We start from the raw sequence: 27096 nt of genomic DNA, 5'->3' as shown, positions 1-27096 counted from the left end.
AGAATTGAGAACTAAACACCGACCAGCTGTAAAAGACATCTATCCAGTCTGCAGAAAAGCCTACTTAATAGGCCCCTGAGGGGAATTGTTTAAAATAATGCTATGCAATTTCTCCAAGAGTTTCTGCTGGAAAAAAAAAATGAACAAATGGAAAATTTAACACCTAAATGATTGATACTTTATTCATGAAGCAAGGTTATTATCTTGCCTTTTTCTCTTGTGGATGAGGTATTTTGCAGGTACTTTAAGAAGTCAACCTACTTTTTATTCAGCAATTTATCAAATATTTATTGTGGCTTTTCTTATAAGATACAGTACAGGTCCATGGGGTTATAAGGGTAGAAATAAATGGTGCCCAGCACTGAAGGATTTTAATAATAATAATGTTAGCAATGGCAATCATAACCTCTAATGCATCTACTAAGCTTGACTTTTTACACTGTTTTAATATGTCCTAAGTCATTTTAATAATTCTTATAATTTATTATAATGTGATAATTTTTTCAAGATCATCTTAGCAATATATTGTATTTCATCTCATCTTCTAGTTGATAATATAAGATGCTTAGCCCACTGTGTGCCCAGAAGTACAGTAAGTCCTTATCTTTGATGATAGGTTCTTGGAAACTGGGACTTTAAGTGAAAGCACACATAACAAAAATAGCTTTACCATAGGCTAACCGATCTAAACAAGAGTTAAGTTGCTACGGCATATTTCTGGTCACACACACACAAAAAACAACCAAACTTCTAAAGAAAGACCCAAACACTTCTAATATTGAAATAAACATCAAAATAACTTTGAAAGGAATGTGGGCTACACACACATTTAAGAAAGGTTGACAAAAACAAGTAAGATAGTAATTTACCCACTTATTCAAGTTCAGGAGCTCAAGTGGCCAGAGCCAATTCTGGTAGCTCAGGGGTACCAGGCTGGAACCAGCCCCAGACAGGCCACCATTCTCATTGCAGGGCACACTCATACACAGCAACACTCACTCACACTGGGACCAGTGAGACACACTGATTCATCTGACAGACACAGCCGTGGGTTTTGGGAGGCAACCAGACATGGGGAGGACATGCAAAGTCCACACACACAATGACTTCAGCTAGGAATCCTTTTTTTTTTTTTTTTCTCATCGACACTATAAGGAAATGACATTGAACTTAAATGGCATTATTCAAGGACCTGCTATGTAAGCTCTAGAAATAGTAGAAACCCCTTACCCACGTACCTTGTTCCCTTAGGTATAATGAATTTAAAACTACATTTGCATGTTCACACCAAACACTTGTCACATAGCTGTGGCTTTCTATTTTGTGTAGCCAGGAGGATTTCATAACTTAATGAATAATCCAAACAACAACTGCCTGTTTTACCTTGATTTAGTTTCCACTTTCGTTTGTGTACACAGGTAGAAAAGGCTTAGACTATATGTTTGGTTTGAAGTTTGAAAATCTCAGTTTTTCCCCAACCATCAAAAGTATTTCCCTCCCTCCCTTGTCCCACAAGCAACTAAGCCACTTTCTTGAATTGATTCCCACACCTGTTCATCATAGAACGAAAAAAATTAAAGCAAATACCATATAAAATCTCTCTTCTTCAACAAGGTCTTCTGTTTTGAAATACTGAAACAGTTCCTGTTCTATTATCTCACCAGCTGTGGCCTTTTATCTCCTAAAGGGAATAGCTGACGTCTTACCAGTCAGAGTCATTGTGCTTACGGACGCCATAAATATCTCCTTTAAATCCTACATGATAAATTTCCCACTGATTGGTAAAGCAGATACTGTAACATGCAAAAGGGAGCGGGAGAGGCTTTGATGATGCTAAACTAAGCCCCTGGAGATATCCCAGCCCTCCCTCCAGAATTTTACTTTCCAACAACTGGAGTCAACAAATACGGTAGAAAATGTTGTCTGGATTATCAACTCCCAGTATTTTTTTTTAAACTGGATTTCAATGATGGACAACCTAAAATTTACTCATACGGAACACAAAACAGTTGAATTTGTTAAAGGTCCAAATGACAATGTGTTTCTTGTACAAATCACAATATGCTTTCTAGACCACAACCTAAAAAGGAAGGAAAAAATCCTGTGAATAAAAAATAAAGCAAGGATTTTCAGTTTTGTACATGCATTCAAAATGACTTTATCTCTGACTCATGTTCTACTTTATTTTTGATTCTTGGGAAGACCTGTTCCTATATTGTAATTTTTTTTTTAATAACAAGTTTCCATTTGTAACTATTAGTTGATCTTTCCACAAAATTGGTTTGCTGGAGAGGACAGAGAAAAGAAAGAGCATTCCTGGATCAAATGGAACTGGTGAGTGTGGAAGTCCTTGAACTTGACCAAGCATTGTCAGTTCTCATAGTCTGACCAAAAAGAAACTAGATTATTCTTTGTGTTTTTCTTGGTGCTTCTAATGTAAGTTTATTGAAATGGGGGAAAAAAATAAACAAGTAGACTGTAGTTACAAGAGAAAAAAAGTGAAAATAAATTATTTTGGTGTTTTTTATTACTTGGAACTTTATTTATGGTAGGATATAGATTTAAGATAGTTTTTTGTTTATTTGTTTATTTTATTTTATTTTTAATTATTTGTTGAGATGGAGTTTTGCTCTTGTTGCCCAGGCTGGAGTGCAATGACATGATCTCGGCTCACCACAACCTCTGCCTCCCTGGTTCAAGCAATTCTCCTGCCTCAGCCTCCCGAGTAGCTGGGATTACAGGCATGTGCCACCACGCCCAGCTAATTTTGTATTTTTAGTAGAGACGGGGTTTCTCCATGTTGGTCAGGCTGGTCTCAAACTCCCGACCTCAGGTGATCTGCCTGCCTAGGCCTCCCAAAGTGTTGTGATTACAGGCGTGAGCCACCATGCCCGGCCTTGTTTTGTTTTTATAAGCAACGGACAGTCTTTATAATCCCTGGAATTGGGGTATAATATAAATAATAACATACCCAAAGAAACATCCACTCTGACGCTCAATCCTTTTGTGCCAACCCCACAGGCAGCCAAGAAGCACTTTGACAATGGGGAGAAAGGAACTGAAGCTGGAAGATAAATGAAAGGTAATTGGTAGCTTTGGGGACGATACAGCAAAGAATTTCAAAGTGCCTACCTATTTACAGAAATGACTCATTTCTGTAAGTGGCCTAAACCCTATTACCAATTTAATTCATGCCCCCAACACACATATTTGCCTGGCCATTCCACCTTAAACAGAATAAGACAGACAAGTTACTATGTATTTCGCTAAGCATTTGAATTTATTAAAGTCTGCACTTTGCTCGGACGAAGGGTTTGTGGTCTTGTCCACTGGTCCTAGCTGGGAGTTGGAATGTGTTGCTCAGTTAAAATAATATGTCCTCTGTATGTTCTCCTGTAACAACTGGACAGTGTTTTCCTTGGCCAGAGGGGCTGAGCTGTATTCACTGGCTCAAGGACTATAAGGTACCCAGTGGAATGTTTCATGTTTATTGGCTAAGGGACTACTACTGAGGACTGAGGGAAACAAACTATAAACCATTCATGCTCAGTCAAGCCTCCTTGGAGGAGGCGGAATTCCCCCGTGATTGCTGCCACCCTGCTGATTCAACCGCCACTCAGACTGCCATCAGAGGTTACTGGCTCTAGACTGTAAGTTACAGGAAACCTTTCGGCCTCTACTTGGTTATTTATAGAGGAGTTTATAGGATTCTTCCACAACTCGAGGGAGGAAAATCAAACAAATGTCACCTCCTATTATCGTGGCAACTAAGTTCCACTCTGAAAATAGAAGCTGGAACGTTTACCTGTTAACTAGTAAACCAATCCAGTGGTGCGTTGACGTTTTAGCAATACTTTTTACATTTAAAAACAATTATTTCAAACTTTACCACTCTCAGGAATTTTCCTTGATTAAGCCCACTCCAATATGCACTCTTTGACACTTATTTGCATTGGGCTGATGCTTTAATAATGGACTTCAAGTGCACAGAATTTGATTATTCATAATTATTTATTTATTTCCTTCCTTGATTTCTTCCTTCTTTTACTTCTTCCCCCCGCCCCCATCTCTCTCTCTCTGTCTCTCTCTCTCTCTCTCTCTCTTTCATCTTTCACAAATACTAATATAAAACTGACTATGTACCAGGCATTATTCCAAGATTTTCAACCTTCATAACAACGCTAGGGGGCTAAGTACTCTTACTAATTCCGTCTTAAAGATGAGAAGACTTGATTTATGATATACTGTCATCACTGGTCTAATCATGACTCTATTTTATTTTTTCATTTACCCATTGTATTCCCTGGCTTATTATTTTGTTAGTGATAAAAGTCAACTACCCAACCCAAGAATTTGAACATGAGCAATGTTTGCACCTATCTATACAATCCTCCCCATCCCATTACCCCTCTGCATAACCCTGACGTGGAATTTTGTGTTTATATTATTTTCTTGCATTTTTAAAATGATAATTTTAGCAAATATATGTTTGCTCAAAACTGTTATTGCTTATAAAGACTATCATGCTGTGATCATCTGAGAACCTGCTATCACTAAGCATCATATTATCACATATACCTGTAGTTCATTTATTTTCATTGCAATAAGTTATTCCAGATACACTACAATTTGTTTCCCTCTGGATAGTCATTTGCTATCTGCTCTTGTTATTGTAAACACTACTTTTATGAACACTTTTATATGTTTATCTGGGTGCACAAATGTAATAATTTCCTTTAGTATATACATGTAGAAAATTGTTGGGTCATAGGGTGTGTGAATATTAAACTTTAAAAGATAATGTCAAGTGGTTAACCAATTTATACCAGCACTATATAAGGAATCTGGTTGATCCATATACTTTTCAATTTTGCTGTAGTTTAAATTCTTAATTATTGCCAATAAATAGAGTGTAAAGAGATATCCATTATCTCTTTGATAATGATACTGATTTGTTATTCTATATATTGATTTGCTCAATGTTGCTATAAGACTCAAGATCCTTCCATATGTTTTTAGCTGTATATGTTTCTCCTTCTGTTTCTCCTCTGTAAAGTGTTTATTGGTTTTTTGTTTGTTTGTTTGTTTTGTTTTGTTTTGTTTTGTTTTTGGTCGTTCAAGTGGTTTGGCCTTTCTTTATTATTTTATGAGTCTTTACATATGCTTGATACTAAACCTTTCTCAATTATATGTTCCAAATGAATTTTTCTCAGATTGTAGCTTGCTTTTTCATCTTCTTGAAGAATTCTTCTGATGAACAGAATTTCTTAATTTTAATAGTCAAAAATCATAAATCTTTTCTTTTATGGTTTGTACTTTTTGCTCCTGTTTAAGAAATCCTTCCCTACCCCAAGATTGAAAAGATATCCACCTATATTTTTCTACTAAGTGTTTAAAATTTGCTTTTGACATTTAAGTCCCTAATCCATCTGGAGTTGATTTATGGGTATGGTGTAAGGGTGGGATCCAAATTCATTTTTTTTCCAAGTGGACAACCAGTTTTTCCAGCTCCTTTTATTGAATAATCCCTCTTTTCGCCACTGAAATGCCAGACCACCTCTGCCCTCGTTAAAGTTCCACATATGCATGGATTTATTTCTGGGCTCTCTATTCTATTCCACTGTCCATTTGTCTACACCTGCAGTGTGGTCTTCTGGTAAGAGCATGGTTCTTAGTCAAAAGTACTGGTCATTTATAACCAAAGGGACTTCAGTATGTCACCTGACCATTCTGTTCAGTTTTCTCTTTCATAACACTTGGATAACAATTTCCTTTCTCATGAGAATGCTGTGAAGACTAAAGGGAAATCTGTGATACTGTTTTCTAACCTATAAAATTCTTTGAAATATTTTAGCTTGTTTGTTTCATAATCATTCTCTGTTTCTTTTTTCTTCTTTTTTTTTTCCATCTTTCAGAAATCTTTTGGTTATTAGTAACAAAAAACCTGACGTGCAGTTTAAAAATACAATTTCATGGCCCAAGTAACTTAAATATTCAGGTGGTAGGGCCCACCTTAGGAGAGGCTTTAAATCTTTTTTCCTTCTCTCTTCCCTGATTCCTGCAATGTCACCTTCATTTTGAGACCTTATGATTCCAACGCAGCTGTCAGGGGCTTCTGGGGCTGCACGAGTCGCTGTTCACATCCAGCTTTAAAACAACCCTCTCCAGAGAGCTCCCAGAGAAGAAAGAGGAAACTTTTTCCCCAGACATCCTGGCCAAAGTTCTCTGACACGTGTCGTATAGGTTTCACCTGGGGCATGTGCTCCATCCTTCTCTAAGCATTGAGCAGACAGTGTGGGAGTGGGATCTGCGGCTGAACTTCCTTCTTCCAAAGCTTAGGAACTGTGTGCAGAGGGTTGAAAATTGGTTATTATTACTGAAAAGAAGCAGAGAATGAATGCTGGGGGATAGGGGACAGCACCCATAGCAAATGGACATTACATTTGAATTTTGAACAAAACAACACACGGATATGGTGTCAAATCAAGTAGTGCTGAAGAGTTTACAGGGAGAAAAGCAACAGCCACTCTCACCAACACTGGTCTTACTCCAGGGGGAAAGTATTTTTAACCCAGTCTGCACTGGACTCTCCCACTGGACTGCTATCCTAACTCTTTAACAATTTAGACCTAATTTCTTTTTGAATTCAGCTTTATACATGCCAGTGCACTTCTACTTCTCCATCCTTACCACTAACTCATTCCAAAGTTTGATGGTAATGCTGTTATTTTAAAATATTTTATTGTTTACCTTTGTGACTTTAAATAATATACTTGTATTTCTTTTCCCATCTATTTTAATTAGTATCTCAACTTTCTTTTCCGAGGAATTTTAGCTAGCTTTTCCATCTCCTCTACCCAGTCTTCGTTCACTTCCTCTTTCTGTCACGTGCATTTTGTCTTTTGCATTATCAAGATTGTGAACATTCATATTGTGTCCCTCAACAATAAATAATACTTTCCTGCTCTGTACATATTACAAGTTGAATTTGCAAAAATTGTTCACCATCGGCTCAAGTTTTGTGCTAACATAATATTTCCTTTCCTGTGGGTCCAGCATTACTCAAAGCAGACCCCTACACTACTCCAAGTAAAATGTCCTTTTGCAGCGAGGTTAAATAGAATCGGTTCGATTGTATTTTTCCAATTATGCTTTTAATTTGTGTGTTATTTGCATAACAACTTTCTCCAACACATTTCATTTTTTGTACATCTATTTCATGTTTTTTTTTGTCTTTTATCCTCCTACATGTTTTCTCTTTGAGTCTGTTTTGTAGCAGTCATTTTGCAGTTCCCCTTTTCTGCTGTCCTGTGTTGGAGCCATGATCCTCGGAACCTCATGTCTCCCATTTTTTTTTCTTTCCTCCTGTTGCTTCACTATATCTTCAATTAACTTCCTTAAAAGTCATGATTAAAAGGTAAACATTACCCTCCCTTGACTGTCAGAAAAAAAAATTTATTTTGTTCTCACACCTGATTGATATGTTGGCTCAGAACTTTGAGAGACCATTGCTTCATTTTCCTGCAATATCTAATTGTTTATAAGAAATCTGACATTAATCTGATCCTTATTCCTTTACATATGGCATGTTTTTCCTGTCCAGAAGATTTTATGAACATGCCTTGATCCTAGATGCATTATAATTTAATGAGAATATTTTATATTTCTGATTTTAAATTCATCTTGCTTAACAGACAGTGAACCCCTTCAATCTGAACATTCTGGGAAGTCTCCTGTGACATTAAAAACCAATCCCCTTCCCCTATTTTCACCATTCATGTTTTAGGTGTCATATGTAGGTGAGTTTGGAACCTGCTTTGGTTTAAAATGTCCTCTCCAAAATTTATACTGAAATTCGATTGCCAGTGTGGTGACATTAATAGATGAGACCTCTAAGAGGTGATTAAGTCATAGGACAAGAGTGGATTAAAGCTGTTATCGCAGTAGTAGGTTAGTTATCTAAGGAGTTCACCCCTTTTTTCTCTCTGTCTCCCATGCTCCCTTGTCTTTGCACTTTCCTTCATGGGATGACACAGTAATAAGGCCCTCACCAGATGACTGAGCAGATGCCAGTGCCATGCCCTTGGACATCCCAGTCTCCAGAACCATAAGCAAAATAAATTTATTTTCTTTATAAATTACCCAGTCTGTAGTAATCTGTTATAGCAGCAGAAAGCGGACTAAGACAGGACCACCTGAATTGGTCTCTTGTTTTGTCTAAATTTTATTTAACCATACATACAATGAAATGTGCTAATCTTAAGTTTATATAGATTTATACATTCACATAACCACTCTCCAGATAAAGATAGGGAATGCTTCCAGCATCTCAGAAGTCAATAACATCCTATTTCAAGGTATCATCAATTGGTTTTGTCTATTCTTGAACTTCTTAGAATTATACAGTATACACTCTTATTTATCTGGCTTCTTTCACTTAACATAATGTCTGTGAGATTCATCTATATGATTTAAAATATCAGTAGTTGTTTTTTTTAAATTGCAGTATAATTTTCCATCTTCCACAATTATTAGACCTCCTGTTGGTGGACATGTTTCCAGTTTGGAGTATTATGAAAAATGCAAATGTCATCATTCTTACATATGAGTTTTGAGGAATATATTACTTATTTCTTTTAGGTATCTATCTAAAAATGGAATTATTGGGGCTCTATGTTTAACTTTATAAGAAACTGTCAAACGTTTTTCCAAACTGTACCAGTGTATACTCCTGCTATGATACTGTATGAGAATTCCAGTTGTTCAACCACCTTACCAATATGAGTTACTGTCAGTCTTTCAATCTTTTTAATTTTAGCCATTCCAGTGGGTGTAAATGGTATTTCATATAGATTTGCTTTGTATTTTTCTAATGAGTAATGATGTTGAACATTTTTTCTATGTGTATGACCCTTTGGATATCCTCTTTTATGAAATTTTTGCTCAGGTGTTTTTTAATGCATTTTAAAATTAAGTTATATGCATTTTCCCATTGATTTGTAGAAGGTTCTATATATTCTGGACAGAAGTAGTTTTTAGATGTATGTATTATAACTGTCTTCTTGCATGCTGTGGCTTGCCTTTTTTCTTAATGGTGTTTTTACATTAATAGAATTGTTTAAATATAAAGAAATCAGGTATGGGGGCTCACACCTGTTATCCCAGCACTTTGGGAGGCAGAGGTGGGTGGATCTCCTGAGGTCAGGAATTCGACACCAGCCTGGCCAACATGGTGAAACCCTGTTTCTACTAAAAATACAAAAATTAGCCAGGCATGGTGGTAGGCATGCCTGAAGTCCCAGCTACTCAGGATGCTGAGGCAGGAAAATCACTTGAACCCAGGAGGCAGAGGTTTCAGTGAACCAAGATCACACCATTGCACTCCAGCCTAGGTGACAGAGCAAGATTCCATCTAAAATAAATAAATAAACAAACAAATAAATATCTCCATGTTCCCAATCTTTTCATTTATGATTAGTGCCTATTTAAGAAATATTTTCTAACCCCCAAATTCATGAAGAAATTCTTCTATATTTTCACCTAAAACCTTTATTTTTAAAAATTTTTTATATTTAGATTTACAAGCCATTGCACATTAATTTTTGTGTATGATGTGAGACAGGTGTCACTAGCATATCTTTGATTGAAAAGGCCACTTTCTCCACTGAATTGCGGTACCAGTGTTGCTGAAAACCAACTGACTATATATGTGTGGGCCTTTTTCTGGACTCTCTATACTGTTCAATTTACCTACTTGTCTAGCCTTGCACCAATACCATACTCCCTTAATTACTGTTTTTACTATGAATCTTAAAATCTTATTAAGTGCTGCAATTTCATTTTTTTTTTTTTCAAAATTGTCTTGGCAATTCTATGAGTTTTATATTTCCATATACACTTTAGAAAAAGCTTGTCAATTTCCACAAAGAAAAAATTTATTGGTATTTGATCAGGATTGCATTGAATCTACAGTTCAGTTAGGGTAGACTTGAGATTTTAACAAAACTGAATTCCTAATCCATAAATATGGCAAATTTTTCTATTAATCTCCAATTACTTTAGACACATTGATTTTCTCTTAGCAATATTGTATATTTTTAAGTCTTGCAAAATTTGTATTAAGTTTCTTTCTAGATATTTGGTAATTTTACAGCTATAAGTAATTTTAAGTGGTAATGTAAATTTATTTTTGTTTCCATTTGTTTGCCTCTAATGCATAGAAATACTTGAATTTTTATATTGACCTTGTGGTCAGTGTTCTGTCAAGCTTCACTCATTATTCCTAGCGGCTTTTTTTTGCAGTTTAAAAATTGTCTACATTTCTAATTACTTCATCTGTGAATCTTTTTCTGTCACTTTTGCTTATTTACTGGGTGATTTCCTTAGCTTTATTTTCCATGAACTTTTAGCTTTTGTTTTTAACTTTGGGACCCTATCACTTCTCTTTAAAAGCTTTTTCTCATCCTTTGATTTTATTTTTTTAGAATATCTTGCTCTTGCTTTGTGAATACAGTGAAACCTCAAATTAATCAAGTTATATTATCTTTATGTTGCTTTTGTTTTCTGATTTTTCCTCTATGATAAGTTTTATGTTTTTTGAAAAAAATCTTTCTCTTTCATGCCACTTTTTTTATATACCTAGTAATCCTTACTTGTTTATTTATATTTAGGAAATAACTGCTTGGCTAATAAGTATCTCCTCTGCTGCTATGTCTCTTTTCCCTTCAGTCTGTCTTTTGGATGAGAATATTCCTGGCTGCCAGCTGGAGACAGAGCAGAACATGTCAGCTGGTCAGCTTTCCTCTGCTTCAGTGAAGAAGGCAAAGCTCTCAGACTGTTGCCCTTTCTTCTGTAAGAATGTAATGAGAAGGACTTAAACCTGTGATGCCAACATCTATACTAGGCGTATTTCAAATACTTCATTCAAGTTCCTTAGCAATGGCAGCCTCGCTGCCTGTGCCAGGTAGGGGAGATTGGGAGGAACTATTCCTTATGAACACTCCTTTAGGCAATGCTCTTGTGTTTTCCTCATTTCTAACAGTTTGATCTCTCAAACATATGTACTGCCATTTCTCTGAAGCTCCCTTGTAGCATATGCTGAGCAGTGACTCCCATGCACTGTCTTCCCTCAACATGCTCTACCTAATGTGCTTTCATAGGTATGTTTATTACCTGGTGGTCACTAACCTCCTTATCTATCTTGCTTTGCTTTTGTGCCTATTCTTATATAAATACTAGTATATGTTTGTGTGTGTGTCAGTGTGAACACACACAAGTATATATATGCATATATAGTGCATATTTTATATGTGTAAAAGTATATATGAGGAATATATACAATATTCAGATTTTATATATGTGTGTCTATGTACGTGTGTGTATATATGTATATATGTGTAATTTTTTTATTGGCTACTTGAGAAGAACACAAGTGTAACATAAATCTGCTATCTTGAAGCAGTCTTGATTTTTTTTTTTTTTTGCATAGTACACAGTCAAACTACAAGTTTAATCTTCTTAACATTGGAATCCTGTGGTTTTCATTGTTGTTAGACAATTCTACATGGATCTCATGTTTATGCACAAGGATATTTGTCTAATGAAGAGCCTTGGAAAATAGAGATAGTCTTCTTCTGGAGAAATGGACAGATTCGTTTGCTGTCCAAGATAATAAAGAGAATGCTTATCACCAGGGCAAAAGTTAGGAAGATTTACTAGCCACCTATTACAAAAGATTGGGATTTTCTAAGCTCAATCCCTCAAACTAACCTTCAAGTGGACAGCATCTCCCTGGACTGTTCTGCATCTCTCAGGGGGACTTCAGGGGCAAGGGGAATCACACAAATATGAAGCTCTGCTATCTGCTGTGTCATGTGTAATAAAGTTCTTTGTCTCTGACCCAAGAAACTTGTGTCTTCTACCAGAATTCATGATATTTACATCAGGCTAACTAGCTATTTTGCAAACAGAGTGCAATTTAAGAAGTACATATTGTATACAGGACAGAATATAGAAGGTGGAATTAGTGGTTTCAACTTGTATTATACTAAATCTTGGTATCTTGGCTAGTCTCAAAGATACCAAGATTTAGTATAAAACAAGTTGAAACCACTAATTCCACCTTCTAAACTTTGGTTGCTATCATTTTGTTTGATCTTGAGAATTTATTGTAACCTTGACATTCACATTCAATCTCTTTTACAGTCATTTTAGAGGGTTTCTAGAGAAATTAGAACTAAACAGATACATTCAACCTACCATTATTAACTGAAGTCCTACATAAATGCTGTGAAGTTTACATCTTAAACTACAAAAAATGGAAATAGAAACTGTTAAAAATTTATCTCAAACCATGAAAGCTGAAGATGTATGCAGAGAAAGACTTTTTTTAAATTATACATTTTTCACACTTCTCTGAAGCTTCAGTGTTCTTGTCACTTACTGACATTACTTTAGTCTGTACATTGTTGCTTAAACTCATACAAACTAGTTTGAAATGTTAGTATTTAAGGGAAAAAAAATTGAAAGCATAGGAACAAAACCCAAAAAACTAAATATGTTAAAAGTGGTTTTGTCTGAGTGAAGGAAATAACTTGGGGTGATATTTTCCTATAGTTTTCCAAATTTTTCTATATGCATAGTTTTCAATCATAAAATGTTACAAATTTAATTTTAAGAGTGGGTTAGTAAAGAAGAGACAATTATAAAAATTCAACCTGAGATCAAACACTCACCTAAACCAATGTCTAGGGAATATAAAATGGTTAATTTAGGCAAAGGCCAATTTCCTGCACCATCTTGCCCTCTAACACTTAAATGAAAATTTGTGTTTGCAATATTGACATGAAGGCCCTAAAAATCCTTAGACAACAAAGAAAGATATAGCTATGCTTGCAACATGGGAATTTGCTAAGGGCGTTTTGTAAGGATTATTCAAAAAGTGTTGAAATAATGATTTTCTGACTAACCTGCAATTAACCACAACATTAAGTTAACCCAAGTGTTGCAGTTCCTTCAGAGTTCTGCATAATTACAATCTTCCCACTGTTTCATACTTACCTCCCTAGGATTTTTTTTCCTAGGGAGTTATTCTATATATTAAATAACCAAACACAGCCCAGTCATTCAAAGCTGAACTTCTTTCCATAATTAAAAAAGTACTTTAAAAAGCCAGCTTCTTTCTGTACTTAAAATAACTGGCTACACGGGAATCTGGCAGAGGACATGTCCCAGTGTCCTGGGCTCATTGAATTACTGTGACCCCAGGAGGTACATTTTTCTTTCTAACATTTTGGAATTCTGATTTTTTTAAATTTTATATTAATTTACTGCTTAAAAAGCACCAGTGATATTCTTGTATATCTCTGTCCCAATCAAAATCTTAATATGTGAGCAGCACTTTGCAAGACACAACAGAGGACATACAGAAGAATACAAATTCTATCTTTGAGCTTACCATTCAGAAGGAGAAACCAGATGTAAATATAGCAAACCTTAAAAAAAAAAAAAAAAAAAAAAAAAAAAGCACGCTGAAGTCCAGGCGTGGTGGCTCACACCTGTAATCCCAGCACTTTGGGAAGCTGAGGTGGGCAGATCATGAGGTCAGAAGATTGAGGTCAGAAGATCGAGGTCATCCTGGCTAACACGGTTCACCCTGTCTGTACCACAAATACAAAAAATTAGCAAGGCGTGGTGGCACATGCCTGTAATCCCAGCTACTTGGGAGGCTGAGGCAGGAGAATCGCTTGAACCCGGGAGGCGGAGGTTACATTCAGCCGAGACAGTGCCACTGCACTCCAGCCTGGGGGACAGAGTAAGACTCCATCTCAAAAAAAAAAAAAAAAAAAAGAAAGAAAGAAAAGCACGCTGATGAATTGTAATAGGACCCTTACACAGGAGGAGGAACTGTGTGGGATGGCAGAGTGTAAATGCCCAGGGGAATCAGAATATACAGTCAGGAATTTGAACTGCTTTTTGTGGAATGGTAATAAAGGCTCCAGCTTGAGACAAAGTGATTCAGATGTGTCTGGGGACATCTGGCAAAAAAGCAGTGTCAGCACCCAGAATCTTGTCTGCAGAAAGACTGAGAAAGTTTCTGGAAGAGAACTGGTCCTGAGAATGATCCAGGAAAGATTAGGTTGACTCAGTAAAAAGGTCTATGCCATAGGATAAGGAAGATGATTCTGAACACAGCAAGTCTGAGATTCATCCCTACCTTAATTCCAATTCAGCTTAGTCTGAGTGTGATGGGAAGCAGAGAGTTCTAAGTAAATGCTGAAGCAGTTTTACTTCGTGACATAAGCAACTCTGCATTGGGATTCCCTCTAGCAGAACTTAACAGAAAGAAAAAGTCTCCCCTGACCACTTTTCCATAGGGTATAAATCATCACACAGCTTTGGTGCCCTGAAGTCACAGCCTGGTTCCTGGCAGAGCTGGCACTGTGTCTGCCATGCCTTGCCAACTGCCTGAGGGTGGTCAGTCAGGAGAAAAGGCCATGTCTTATGGATCAGTCACAGAGACAAGGTACCTGACAATGGAATAGAGGCAACATCTGGAGCAGGCTTTTAAACCCGGCACAGCATTAGCAGCAGCCATGGGGCGACGGCTGAACCAGTCAAATGTCAAGCCTGGAATAGCAGAAATGTACCAGCCATGCCCCAACTTAAAAACAGCTGTGTCCCACAACAGAAGATCCAACTTATCTGTGGCCATATGAGAATGTAGGGAAAAACCCTCTGTAGGGTAAAAACTTCCAGGGGTTGAGGGGACCTGTGTCAGCATAAAAGGACATGTGATAGTGACATTTGAGTCTTTAATGTTAGCATGCCTCACAGATATCTGCAGGAAGGAGAGATCTTGAGAAATCTGGGCTATACAATTAGTCATTTCTCAATGCAAGTATAGGAAAGACAGCCTTTAGCTTTGGTGTTCAATATTAGGTTTATAACAAAGTCAAAAATAACATTAGGCATGTGTACAGAAATAGTGTCTAAATGCCCCATGTTGATTATCTATTATACAAGGTGCCTTAGAGACTCACAATACTAAGATGTTACAATGACAGAAATCAAGTAGACCAGCCCTCTGATGTTCAAGTATAAGAGTGAGACCCAGAAGAAAGAAAGTCAAGCACTGACTGGTGGTGGAACAGGAAGAAGAACAGAAATCTTCTGACTTTCAGCCCAGGGATCTTCACATGACACTATAAGGACTCAGGGAGACCAAATGAGAAATAAGCCTGGCCATTTGATTCTAGAAAGTGTTAGCAAATAAATCTTCTGCCATTCTGTACAAATAAAAACAAAGTGGGGAATTTGTGTAAGAATGGTTAAGATGCTCTTTCCTGCAATGTGAATATGTTTAGATATACATTTCTATTGTAAATACCAGGCTTGGTTTCTGGAATAATGCCTTAAAAATTAGAAACACCATTAGAATTAGATTCAGAACAGAAAAAGTTTGCACAACTTTTTGTTTTCTCTAAGGATGGATGAAGAAAACATGGGGGGTGGGGAATGAAGAAGAGAGGCGTGCACGCAAAAACAAGAACCAGTATGAGGAATGAAAATATAAGAGGAAGTGAGTAGAGGAGAAAGAGCCACATGAGAATCCTGGAGTGTCTACATGAATGAGACGGGTGGGTAGAACTCCATTCAGAGGACATTGAACACAACGTTCATCTGTTTTAACTGGTGTGATTTACTTGACATAAGTGACAGCCCGAAACGGAAATAATAATCATCTGTCAAACAATTTGTTTGACTGTTTCTTGACTGTCCTGCCTGTTGTTTTCTTTTTTTAACCTAACCTGCCTGTTTCCTTGACCAGTCAAGTCAAAACAGACAACCCGATGTGTACATGTTAACACAGGCTCTCTCTTGAGTTAATGTCTCAGAAGTCTGAGTCATTGCCCTGAGAACCCCAGATTCTAACTATTCTCTTCTTCTAAATTAGAATGGGATGGCCTCTGTTTATATTTTCATTAAATAGAACCACATGATTGCAATCTTGCCACTGGGGGTTGTTAGCAGAGAATTTATTAGCATGAGCCAGTATCCTTGACTGCAGGGCTGCTTGGGTTGCTGGAGTACACCCTTGATTTGCTATTTTTCCTCAAAAGTTCCACTTTAGTGGGTTTCTCCTAGGGGCCTGTGTCTGTATATTGAAGGAGAAAAGAAAAATATGAGTACATCCTTTACATGATCCAGCTGTCTCTGCTACTCCAACCCTCTCTGCTACATTATCAGAGCTTTCCACGTTAAGTCTGAAGTCTCCACAAAGGAAAAGTAAAAGATTCGCTTTCACTTATCCTGTGAAAATATAATGGACATATTCCTGGGAAGTGGCAGTGGCTTACTAGGTCTCTGGTCCTTTTTCACGTGTAATAATCAAGTTAGAAATTTTCTTAAGGTGTCTTCCTTTTACTTAAAAGGTTGTCTCCTCTGAACTCTCATATACCCTTTGAGGCCCAGCTTAGATGCCACCACCTCTATGATGTTCTCCTTGATTCTTCCCACCCCATCTGAAAACCCACACTTTTTGGATTTGTGTTTCCCTTCTCTGTGTCCTTAGACTCCACTTCTCCATTCCCTGCTTTGTATCATGCTGATGGCATCTACAAATGTGTCAGCTCCCTGCTGCTGGCAATTATGTTTTAACCATCATCATGTTTCTAATAGAGTAATGAATGTTAACTCAAATTGAACTAGCAGAAGGCTAATGGGAAAAGTCTGAGGATGAGGGGAGGAGAAAGGAGGGAGAGGTTATTGGTAGTTGAAAAGAATGCAGAGGGAGAAGGAAGAAAAGACAAGATTGTTTGGTATTACCATGGAAGAGGGTACAGGGTGCTGGATGGAGCTTGCAGGATAAGACAAGGGGAAGCTCAGAAGGAGGATCACTAAGATGAAGACAGAACAGAAAGTGGTCAGAAGTCAGTGAAGTGCTGCAGTTGGAGAAAATGCCACCATAATGGTGTGGACAGTAGTTCCTTCCTTGTGGGAAGGGGAGGAAGGTGAGGAAGGCAGGGAAGGGCAATCATCTCATCCAAGGCTGCCTCTCCTTCCCATTTCTTCCAGAAGTCTGCCTTGTTGCCCAGGCTTACCAGCCTCTGTGACACCTCGTTATTCTGTCACCAGTCCTCATGCAGAGATTTAAGTCTATTCTTCTCTCCATAGCTCCAGCACCAGAGGAATTCTGAGATTAAATTCCCAGAGTCAACTCCGTCTTTCAGGTGTAAATAAAATGTGATTGTCCTTAGATTACAGAAGTGTACAGTTAACATATATGTGTGGTCTTACTTTTCATCTGTGATATAGATATATACACATGACATACAGGGGTGAGATTTTTGACTTTCTATATCCCTTCTCTTATAATCAGGTAATCAAATTTGTTATGAAATCTCAGAAAGGATGTTGAGTCTTCAATAACACTGGGAAGGAAGATGTGCTGTTCAGAAGCAAGAAGTGTTGACAGTGTAAATAACAGGCCAATTCCTGGGGTCCTAGGAAGAAAATAAAAAAGATAACAAAGAGCAGCCTGTACCAAGAAATCGTCTTTGAAGGTTAATATGGAATAAAAGGTCTTCCCATCCTAAAGAGGCCATCCCTTGATCCCACCCCTCAGTAGTCTCTGTTCTTACTACTTCATTGCCTCCTAACCTCCCAGCCACTTTCCCAAAATGGGAACCACAACGTGGAATTTGGATTGTGGGTAGTCCCTGATCCTCTTGCTGACAAGGTTTAGGAAGGAAACAGAGGGCGAATCTGTGATTCTGTTCTTTCAGTAGAAGGTGAAAGTCAATTTTAAGATATTTCATAGGCATTTTTCTTATCTGATTCCTGCAACAATAACCCAGTGAAGACAAAAAGCAACTTTTGTTATCTGCCTTTCTCCATTCAGTTAAAGAAACTCAGAGCTAAAAGGAGTTCTGAGAATTTTCTAAAATCACTCAGCTAGTGAGAAGCCAGCCTGACCTTCTACTACCAAAGGTAGTGAGGCTTTCACCACCTCTTCCTACTTCTTGGTTCACTGATGATGGTTCTATGCTATTAAGATGGAAACTATTTATTGGGTACATTATGGGTCCAACAGGCTTTTGTGAACTGGGCTGACCTGGGGAAGTAACCATCAAACATGACTTTGTTTCATTGGAAAAATTTGTTCTGGGTTCTAAACAGCTGATTTACATACAATATTTTAGTACACAGCTCATTTTAAAGTGAGGACTCCTTGTACTAAGCTTCTAACTTCTAAGGATAGAAAGATAGTCCCTTTTATTTTTCCTGTTCTGCTTTTGGAAACTACCAACAAGGGTGCCAATTAGCACCAGATGGGACAGGGACTGTGTGATGTGGAACTCCAACCACTGGGAACTGGAACAAGTCCACTAATGTATTAAGCAATCGAAGAGCCAGAGGTTGGGCAGGCTTCAAATTTGGCACAATGTAAAGTTCGGATCTGCAAAGGCCCAGCTTTATACACAGAATCTATCCCTTCTCAACTCACTGCCTATGAACACTAGCAAGGGGAATGGGAATTTAGAACTTTAATACCTTCAAGCCTGTAGACTTTTATTTGCATATTGCCTTTCACTCTGTATCTTTTCTCCATTTTGAACTTGAGCAAATCTTTATGGAATAATTAAGAGGAGCTGTAAATGCTTGTTCATCTTGAAAACTTGGATTTTAAGTCTATAATTCTTACTTAGCTGTGTTTACTTTCTGGATATCTTGATTTTTGAAATTATAACTTTGCGTATGTCCAAAGTCAAAGTCAAGAGTAGAAATGAAACATCAGGTTAACTCAAACTCAAAGGTAATTGAGATTTAAATGGTATGTGTTTACTAAAAACATAGATAAGTGAAGCAACATGCAAATTTCTGTCAATATTATTCAGATAAATGTCATTTTTTCTCCTCATTTACCCAGCCATGTACCTTCAATGCAAATTTGGCTTGCTGAGTTTTGTCACTTACCACTCACGCTGTAATTCATCAGCTTTCCCAGGCAGTGATCTAAATCACCTTGAAGACAGTTGAACACAAGATAAATTGAACGCAGTTTTACCTCAGCTTCATACAGCCTGTATTAATAGAAATGAAGTTAGGTTTTGCCTATAAAATTAGTGGGTTAGATCTGAGCACTACTTTCCAACTTTTTTTCTTATTATGCCACATATGGAAAATGATATTATTTAATAGCGCTCCCTGGTCTAAAGAGATAGATAAGATAGCTCATGGCTAGGGGAAAGTGACTGAGGGCTGGAGGTACCCAGATTCTACCCAGCCAAAACAGGACTGGGGGATCAATACCTCAGCACACCTGGATTAGTAGCACAATGTGTTCACATCTACCACTGGGAACACCAGGTTGGAAGTTCTGGAGTAAAACGTATTTAAGGACTCTTTGGAGATTCTATGACTTCTTTATATATAATTTCCTGGGACTTGACCACTGATGTGTGATTTGGGTATTATGGTTCAAAACCTTCTAAATCATAAACTGATACCAGAATGTTTGACTCTTAGTTAACAGCATGGATAAGGCCCCTAATGCAAGGATGACCAACTGTCCCAGTCTGCCCAAGAATGAGGGGTTTCCCATGACATGAGACTGTCAGTGCTAAAACTAGGGCAGTCCTGTATAAACCAGGGCAGTTGATATCCTACCTACAATGTATTAAAATCCTTTATTAAGGAAACAAAGAAAAGAGAAGCCAGGGTTTCTGCTTTCAGGGGCTTGATGTTTGTTGTAGTCTTTCTTCCCTGGCCATTGGAACCAGAGGCAGCACCCCTGTGAATTGGTCATAGAGTCCAGGTCATCTATGGTTTAAAAAGCAGAAGGCTATGATTTTTCTTATAAAATGTTTTCCTTTGTAGAGTTGTTTTTGCCAGTTCCAAGAGGAAATAGTGGGCTGAAATCAAGAGGCATGACTGGATGACTAGTACTAAGCAAATGATTCGTGCAAAGATTTCATTGGAAACATTCAGACTCATAACAATAGTAGTTCTGACATGACTACCTCTTGCCTGAGAAACTCATAAACATGACCTCTAGGCTATACTTTTTTTCAGCAGCTGCTGGTTCTTTAATTTAATTATAAGCTACAAGTAAGCTTCTTAAAGAGGCAACGTGTATAGCAAACAGTGTTCAGAGGACACTCTGTTCACAAATTTTATGACAGTCAGCATTGTTGGAATTACATGTTCTAATATGAGATGGGTGGACTTGAGTGGGAGAAATAAGAGCCACCATTCTCCTCCTCCCCCACCCAGACTTAAACCAAAATTGTTTTTGAGGTTCAAAAATATTCACATGACAGCTTTCTATGTTTGGCTGGAGCAGACTAAACTGCAATGCCAAGAAAATGGTTTCTTCTATCTTTAATTCTAATACATATGTCACAAGACCTAAGGGGTGCTCCAGTGCTGGGTCCTCCCTCTCACACAGAGCTCCTGTTTCATTGTGAATATTTATTATGCACTTACTTATGTGCACAGAACCAGGCTTTGCACTGAATGAGAAATGAGTAAGATAACAATCTTTGCCCTCAATGTACACACCATGTTGTGAGGGAAAAGCCATCAAAGCAAGTAATTTTTACACAAAGCAGAATAAAAGAAACAGAATAGAAATGTGAAAACTTAAAAAAGGAAGAAATGGCACGTGAGCTGGTGGCATTCGGCAGGGTTCACAATATCAGTGAAAGGGGTGAAATTTGAAGTTCTAGAAACACACAACAGGAAGTTTTTTCCCTTGCCATTACCCACCAAGACTAACACACTCTTGCTTGTCTGAGATCCATATCACACAGAAGCTCTCTTTTCTAAATGAACGTTGACTTTGAAGTCAGACAGATTTGAGTTTGAATTCCATCTGTGTCAGGCATGAACTGTGTGACTCTAGGAAAATTCGTGTCTCTAAATTGATTTTCTACTTTATAAAAGAGAATAACAAAAACCAGTTTTATAAATGTAGAAGAGGTAAGATATGTACATACAGATTTTATACAAATTGGGCAATTTATGAGAGAGAGAGGGAGAGCTACACGTAGTGGGAAGACTTGTACTGTGCTCTCTCATGGTGTATGGTAGCCCCCAGTTCTTTCATTATTAGAGAAACCAATAATACATTTTAAACTTATGGTAAATTAGATGCATTAGAATCTCAGATTCTAAGAATGAAATCCTTAGAATTGAACTAGACTCATTGTTTTGGTATTAATGTCTTTTTCTGCAGGAGATGGTGGAGTTAAAGATGCTGGAAGGAAGGAAGGGGGAAGATGTGTAAGTATGTGGACAGCCAAAACGTGACAAAAAAAGAATGAATATAGTTCAGAAAAAGACGCATGTTTCATGTCCTATCTTCCAGTAAAAAGCAGTACATATTTCTTTTACATGTGTTTTATTATGTCTTTGGTTACTGATATTTGATCAAATGTAAACAAAATATTCATTGGTCATACCACGCATCACTTATAATGATGCAGCTTTATTCTTGTGTAGAAATTGTTGGAGGGAATTGCAATATGGTTTTGCAACATGTGTAACATTTTGGCACATACCAGTGATAATTTGCAATGATTTTTCCCCTTCATGAATATATTCCAGATATTCATTTGAGACCCTAATATGAGGAGATCAACTTAGGTAACCCAGTGGTTCAGGGTTAGCAAGTTGGATGTGATTATCTCCAAAAGTCAACTCCCCACTCCTGCTTCCTTTAGCCATCTTTTCCACTTCTTATTTCTTCTTACCATTAGTAATATTTTTTCCCTAACACCTATTTCAGCTTTTCTTCCTCAATAACTAGATGTCTTCAGTAAAGGAAAAAACCACACTCCCTTTTAAACTACAAAGATAGTATTTTTCCCCCTTTTGTATTCAAATAAGAAGAGGAGCCATACAAAGAGTAGAGCTTGGTGGAGGACAGAAGAGGTGCAGAGGAAGAAAAGAGAAGGGCAAGCATGGTCTCTATTTCCCTCCTTTTGTTGGCCCACATACTGTTTTCTCCTCCAAGTCTCTGACTAATTACAAATTCACTGTGGGAGGCTGTTGCTCTTTCCACCTGGTTTCCATTGCATGGGAAAGAGATCAGTGCCCAAAACACATTTCAGTGCCTGACATGGAAATGCCAAGAGTTGAGACAACCTACTGAGCAATATTGATAGATAAGCAACAGTCACATCTCTATCAAGTCATTTTTTTTTTAAATATCTACATCAATTTCCTTTTGCTAGATGAGTCAAATGCTTACAACTCTAGTTCTCTCATACTTGGCAGAGTAACACTACATTTTTTTTTTTCTGGTTAAGAATTCTATGATCTTCAGCAAATTTGCTTATTCTGTCACTGGCTCCATTTCTTTGGGATTTTTCTCTAAAATTATCACAGTGTTCACTGCCCTCAGTTTCAATGTTGAGTACAATAGGTCTATTATTTTTATGCAATGCTAAAATTTCTTTTTAAAAACCTCTGGGAAATTAACTACTGAATACATCAAATGTGTGGAGAAGGTAACCTACATCCATTCATTCATTTGTTTATTCGTTTTCACAACAATATTTAGTTAGCTCCTACTACGTAACCAGCACTGTATGGGCAGTGGGGATACAGCAATGAAGAAAAAGAAAAAATAAATAAATAAAAGACAAAATCCTCTCTATCATGAATTTTACAATGAATATTCTGTGACGAGAGAGACAAAATACAGAACATAATAAACAATTGTATTACATAGTACTTCAGAGAACAATACTTAGGTTAGCAGAGATGAGAGGTGCTGGATGACAGGAGTAGGATTTTTTATAGAATGATCATGGGCATCTGAGAAGGTGATATTGAGGAAAGAATTAAAAGAGGTTAAAGAGCAAACCCAATGGATAGAAAGTAATACTACTACGGGCAAACACCCTGAAGTGGAACGTGGTTGTGAGATGATACCAGGTGCACTGGCTGACTATATTATCTTGGGCTGTATGGAGTCAGGAACATGATTTTACCATAGCACTTGAAAATCAAGCTAATAAAAACATGTTCAAATAAAATATTACTCTATTTCCTTCATGTTAGGCTCAGAAAAATTTTACACTAAGTGAGATCAGCGTTCCCTCCTTTCAGACTTATCCGTTTGTACTACAGAAATACTGTAAACAATATAACTACAGAGCAAGTGTTATCATTGTTCAAAAATATGAATGTTGTTTTGCATTGTAATATAATGAATACACACTGAGTTGTTTGCTTTTGGAAAAAAGTAAATGTTGGAATACATTCTATAAACATTGTTTAAGTTATATTATAAAGTTACATTTTATAGGCAGTTTTACTGGTCTTATAGCCATCAGCCAAAAATCTCAGGTGCTTAGGTCGGTGGAAAAATAAGCTACTGTCTGTAGAGTTTTCAATAAAACAGTCAAAAAAGAGGTTAATGTTAAAGAAAAACTAACATAGAAACTAATATTATTTTAGAGATCCATTTTTTTCTGTTTTACTTTATATTATTCACATTAAAATACTTTATAGGTTTGTTTCTCTCAAAGGATTTAGGTTTTTTTCCAAAACCGCAACTTGGTCTTCAAAGTTGGGTTTAAATTAAGATTGAGAAAAATATTTTTTAAACTCTTGTAATTTCTAATTATTTTTAATCAAGTCTGACATTTGGCTTATCTATATTTAAAAAAAAAAACTCAATTCATCCACCTAACAAAAAACTACTTATACTCAAAAGCTATTGAAATAAAATTTTCTTTAAAAATCTCAAAAAAGACATTAATGATAGCAGAAAGGGACTCTTGAATCACCAACAGAAGGAAAACTTACATTTTCAAAGGGGGCTATAAGTAAAACTGATATAGTCATCTTTTTCCAAAACATAGTAGGAGAATAAATTGCAAATAATTAAATTGAGTTTCTAGGCTGAATGATAACTTTTGAGAGCTGACATCTGATCACTGAGCTCACCTATTCAAATAAACATAGTATTAGTTGGTCTGTTTTTCTTTCATTATATTTAAAGCTAGGAAAATCTAGATGGAATAACCAGTCTCTCTCACTGACAACTTTGTATTTTTCTGCTGCAAATGAGCTCAATTTTCTTTAATCATTTTTTATGTGTTTAAACAAAGTCTAAATAAACTTTATATTTTTAAACATTGACATATACATACCCTTATACACCTAACCCAAGAGAAGATAAAATTAAATTTTAGTAACCTTCTTTATTGAAGCCAACATGGAGTGCCTCCTTCTTCTCCCACAGCAATGTCACGAGGAGAATGAGAGCCTCCACAAGATCTGCCCCGAACGTCTTCTCATCTCTCCACTTCATGAGCCTTACCTCTCTGAGTACCATGTTCTTAAAGTTTCACGAGGGAGCTGGGGCTCATTTGCTGAAGGAAATCCATACAAGCATGACATTAGCATGTCACTTTTATCACGATAATCCTCACCGGGGCTTCTCTGGGACAATTACCAAAAGGTTCTCAGAGAATAAAGAGAAGCAGGAAGTTCATGAGAGCAGACTGGGGAGTGTGATGACTGAACCAGTAAAATCACGCTAGAGAAAGAGGACCAAAGAGAAAAGTGCACGTCAACAGCAAACACTCTCATTCACTTAGACCCGTCATCATGGAGGCTAAAGGACTTTCTGGGCTTGGTCTCAAAGAAAACTGGAGAAATTAAGGCTGGTAGGCACCTGTTTTAGCTAACTAGATACAAACTTGTAAAAATGTTAAACCAAAAAAAATGAGTCTTCCTCCACCACAACCCCAGACCACATTCACAGAAATAACTACTGTTCACTATAACAGTAGCTACATCTATAGAATATATATTGGTATTCTATACCTATGCAAAGAGGGCGTGTGTGTGTGTGTGTGTATAATATACAAGATATGTAAATAAATATATATACTTCACGTATATGGGTTCATATATATTCATCTGATACCTAGCTAGCTAGCTATAGATGTGAAGTATACTCATACCACCCATTGCTGGTGTTATTCTAAAATGACTGTCTCAGAGTTTGTACATATTCTTCGGATTATCTGTATTGCACTAGGGGGGTTGATGGAGAGGGAAAAGGCATCTAAGATAAGAGCAAATACAGAATTGAGCTTTTCTCCCTTGGGAAGGGGCTGAAGAAATTAATATTAAGAAAATTTCAGAGCATATGATTTCTTAAGACATAGAAAGTAAAAGCATATACCAGGGGAGAGGAGCAAAACTAACATCTGTGGCTTAGACATGAAATTGTGGCCTTTGCTGATCTCTCTACTGCTCAGGATGCAGGCACATCATCAAAGGCAAGAGATCCAGACTTCCAGGAGTGAAACAACAGCAAACAACCAGTGGCTCACCATGACACTGGAAATGGCTGTGAAGAACGTAGAATGCTGAGAGTCAACTGTCCAATGGGTGAATGTGGGAAAGAACTAAGACCACCCCTCAATTTCCTAAATATGCCAGAGGAAAGCCTCCCTTGGGGAATGGCTGATGCTTGGAATATAGATGCCATGTATAATTATTTAGTTCACAAATTGGGGTCAGTTTGACATTGTATCGTAAGCTGTAAGGACAAGAAATCTTCTTACCTCTCTACATTCCTAATTTGGCTATAAATGTGGTGTGCTGCAGGCAAGTCACATTGGCACATGAGAGCAGACTGTTAAATTCTCAGAAATTTTGTAAACCAGTTGTTAAACACAGGCATCATTAAAAATTAAAGTATATAAACTTTCAAATAAATAAATTTTATCAAAAACAAAAATATATTTTTCAAAACTCAACACTTCCTAATTATTATCGTTTTACTATCATCTATGTTCTTGAAGTTATTTTTACCTATTGTATGGGTGTAATGGAAACAATATGTCCAGCTCCCTTTCCCTTTGCCTTTAGTTGCATCACATTGATAGCTGGACATTGGCTAAGGTGAAGGCATTAATAACACAAAAACTGGCAAACACCACAAATCAGGACCTCATTTGTTCTGCTGATTGTCTACACCACTGGTTCTCAACCAAGGTGAAGTTCGCCCCTCAAATGCCTAACATTTGGCAATGTGTGGATAAAGTTTTGGTTCTTCCAACTGGGGATTACTACTAGTATCTAGTGGGTAGAGACCATGGATGCTGCCAAATACCCTATAATTCACAGGAGAACTGTATTAGTCTGTTCTCACGTTGCTAATAAAGACATACCTGAAACTGGATTATTTATAAAGGAAAGAGGTTTAATTGATTCACCGTTTCACATGGCTGGTAGACCTCACAATCATGGCGGAAGGTGAATGAGAAGCAAAGCCACATCTTACATGGCTGCAGGCAAGGCAGCGTGTACAGGGGAACTCCCATTTATAAAACCATCAAATCTCATGAGACTTATTCCCTATCACGAGCACAGTACGGGGGAAACTGCCCCTATGATTCAATTATCTCCATCTGGCCCTGCCCTTGACACATAAGGATTATTATAGTTTAAGGTGAGATTTGGGTGGGAACACAGCCAAACCATATCAACAACCTCCCATAACAAAGAATTATTCAGCCCCAAATGGCAGTAGTGCTAAGGTTGAGGAACCCTGGTCTAGACCCAATAAAGTGATATGGAAAATGGGAAAATGTTAACAGTGCAGATTAAAGTATCATGTCTGTCCTGGTTACATTGGCCTATGTCTGTCCTCCTTTCCTATCATCACAGGCAACTTTAGCTAGCCTTCTGTCTTCAGAATTTTCCAGGCAAAGGCAGGTATAACTTTCTCAAATCTCAAATATCCCCAAGCCTAACAGAACCCACCTCAGGTGCTCTGGAGTGATCTCTCACCATGCTTCACTCCTGTACCACAATAGTATCTGACCCATGACTCCACCTGTTGCTCTTGGGACCTTTCTGACTTATTTGGTGGAGGGAGCAACATTAACATTCTCTTTTTCTGTGAATTACGTCCAAATATAGCCTCCTCTAATAAATCTCTGTCTTCTGCCTTCTATTGTATATTCTGGAATTAACTAATAGGATATGGGTCTCAGGACTAGCTTTGCGATCTCATGGTAAATCTTGAAAGTTTATGTTAAGAGTGTGCATATTTAG

General features: G+C 37.2%; 1 long non-coding RNA gene across 1 annotated transcript in view; it reads right to left on the bottom strand.

The window, feature by feature from the left end:
- LOC119619589 (uncharacterized) overlaps positions 1-27096 on the bottom strand; it is a 117768-nt gene that overhangs the window by 7820 nt on the left and 82852 nt on the right. The window contains exon 2 of the long non-coding RNA XR_012091126.1: positions 24217-24392. This is a non-coding gene — a long non-coding RNA (uncharacterized lncRNA). The remainder of the gene's footprint in view (positions 1-24216; positions 24393-27096) is intronic.

The sequence above is a fragment of the Chlorocebus sabaeus genome, chromosome 25, assembly GCF_047675955.1.
Source record: "Chlorocebus sabaeus isolate Y175 chromosome 25, mChlSab1.0.hap1, whole genome shotgun sequence".
NCBI lineage: Eukaryota > Metazoa > Chordata > Mammalia > Primates > Cercopithecidae > Chlorocebus > Chlorocebus sabaeus.
Note: the sequence above shows the minus strand (reverse complement) of the source record. Positions and strands in the feature narration are given on the sequence as shown.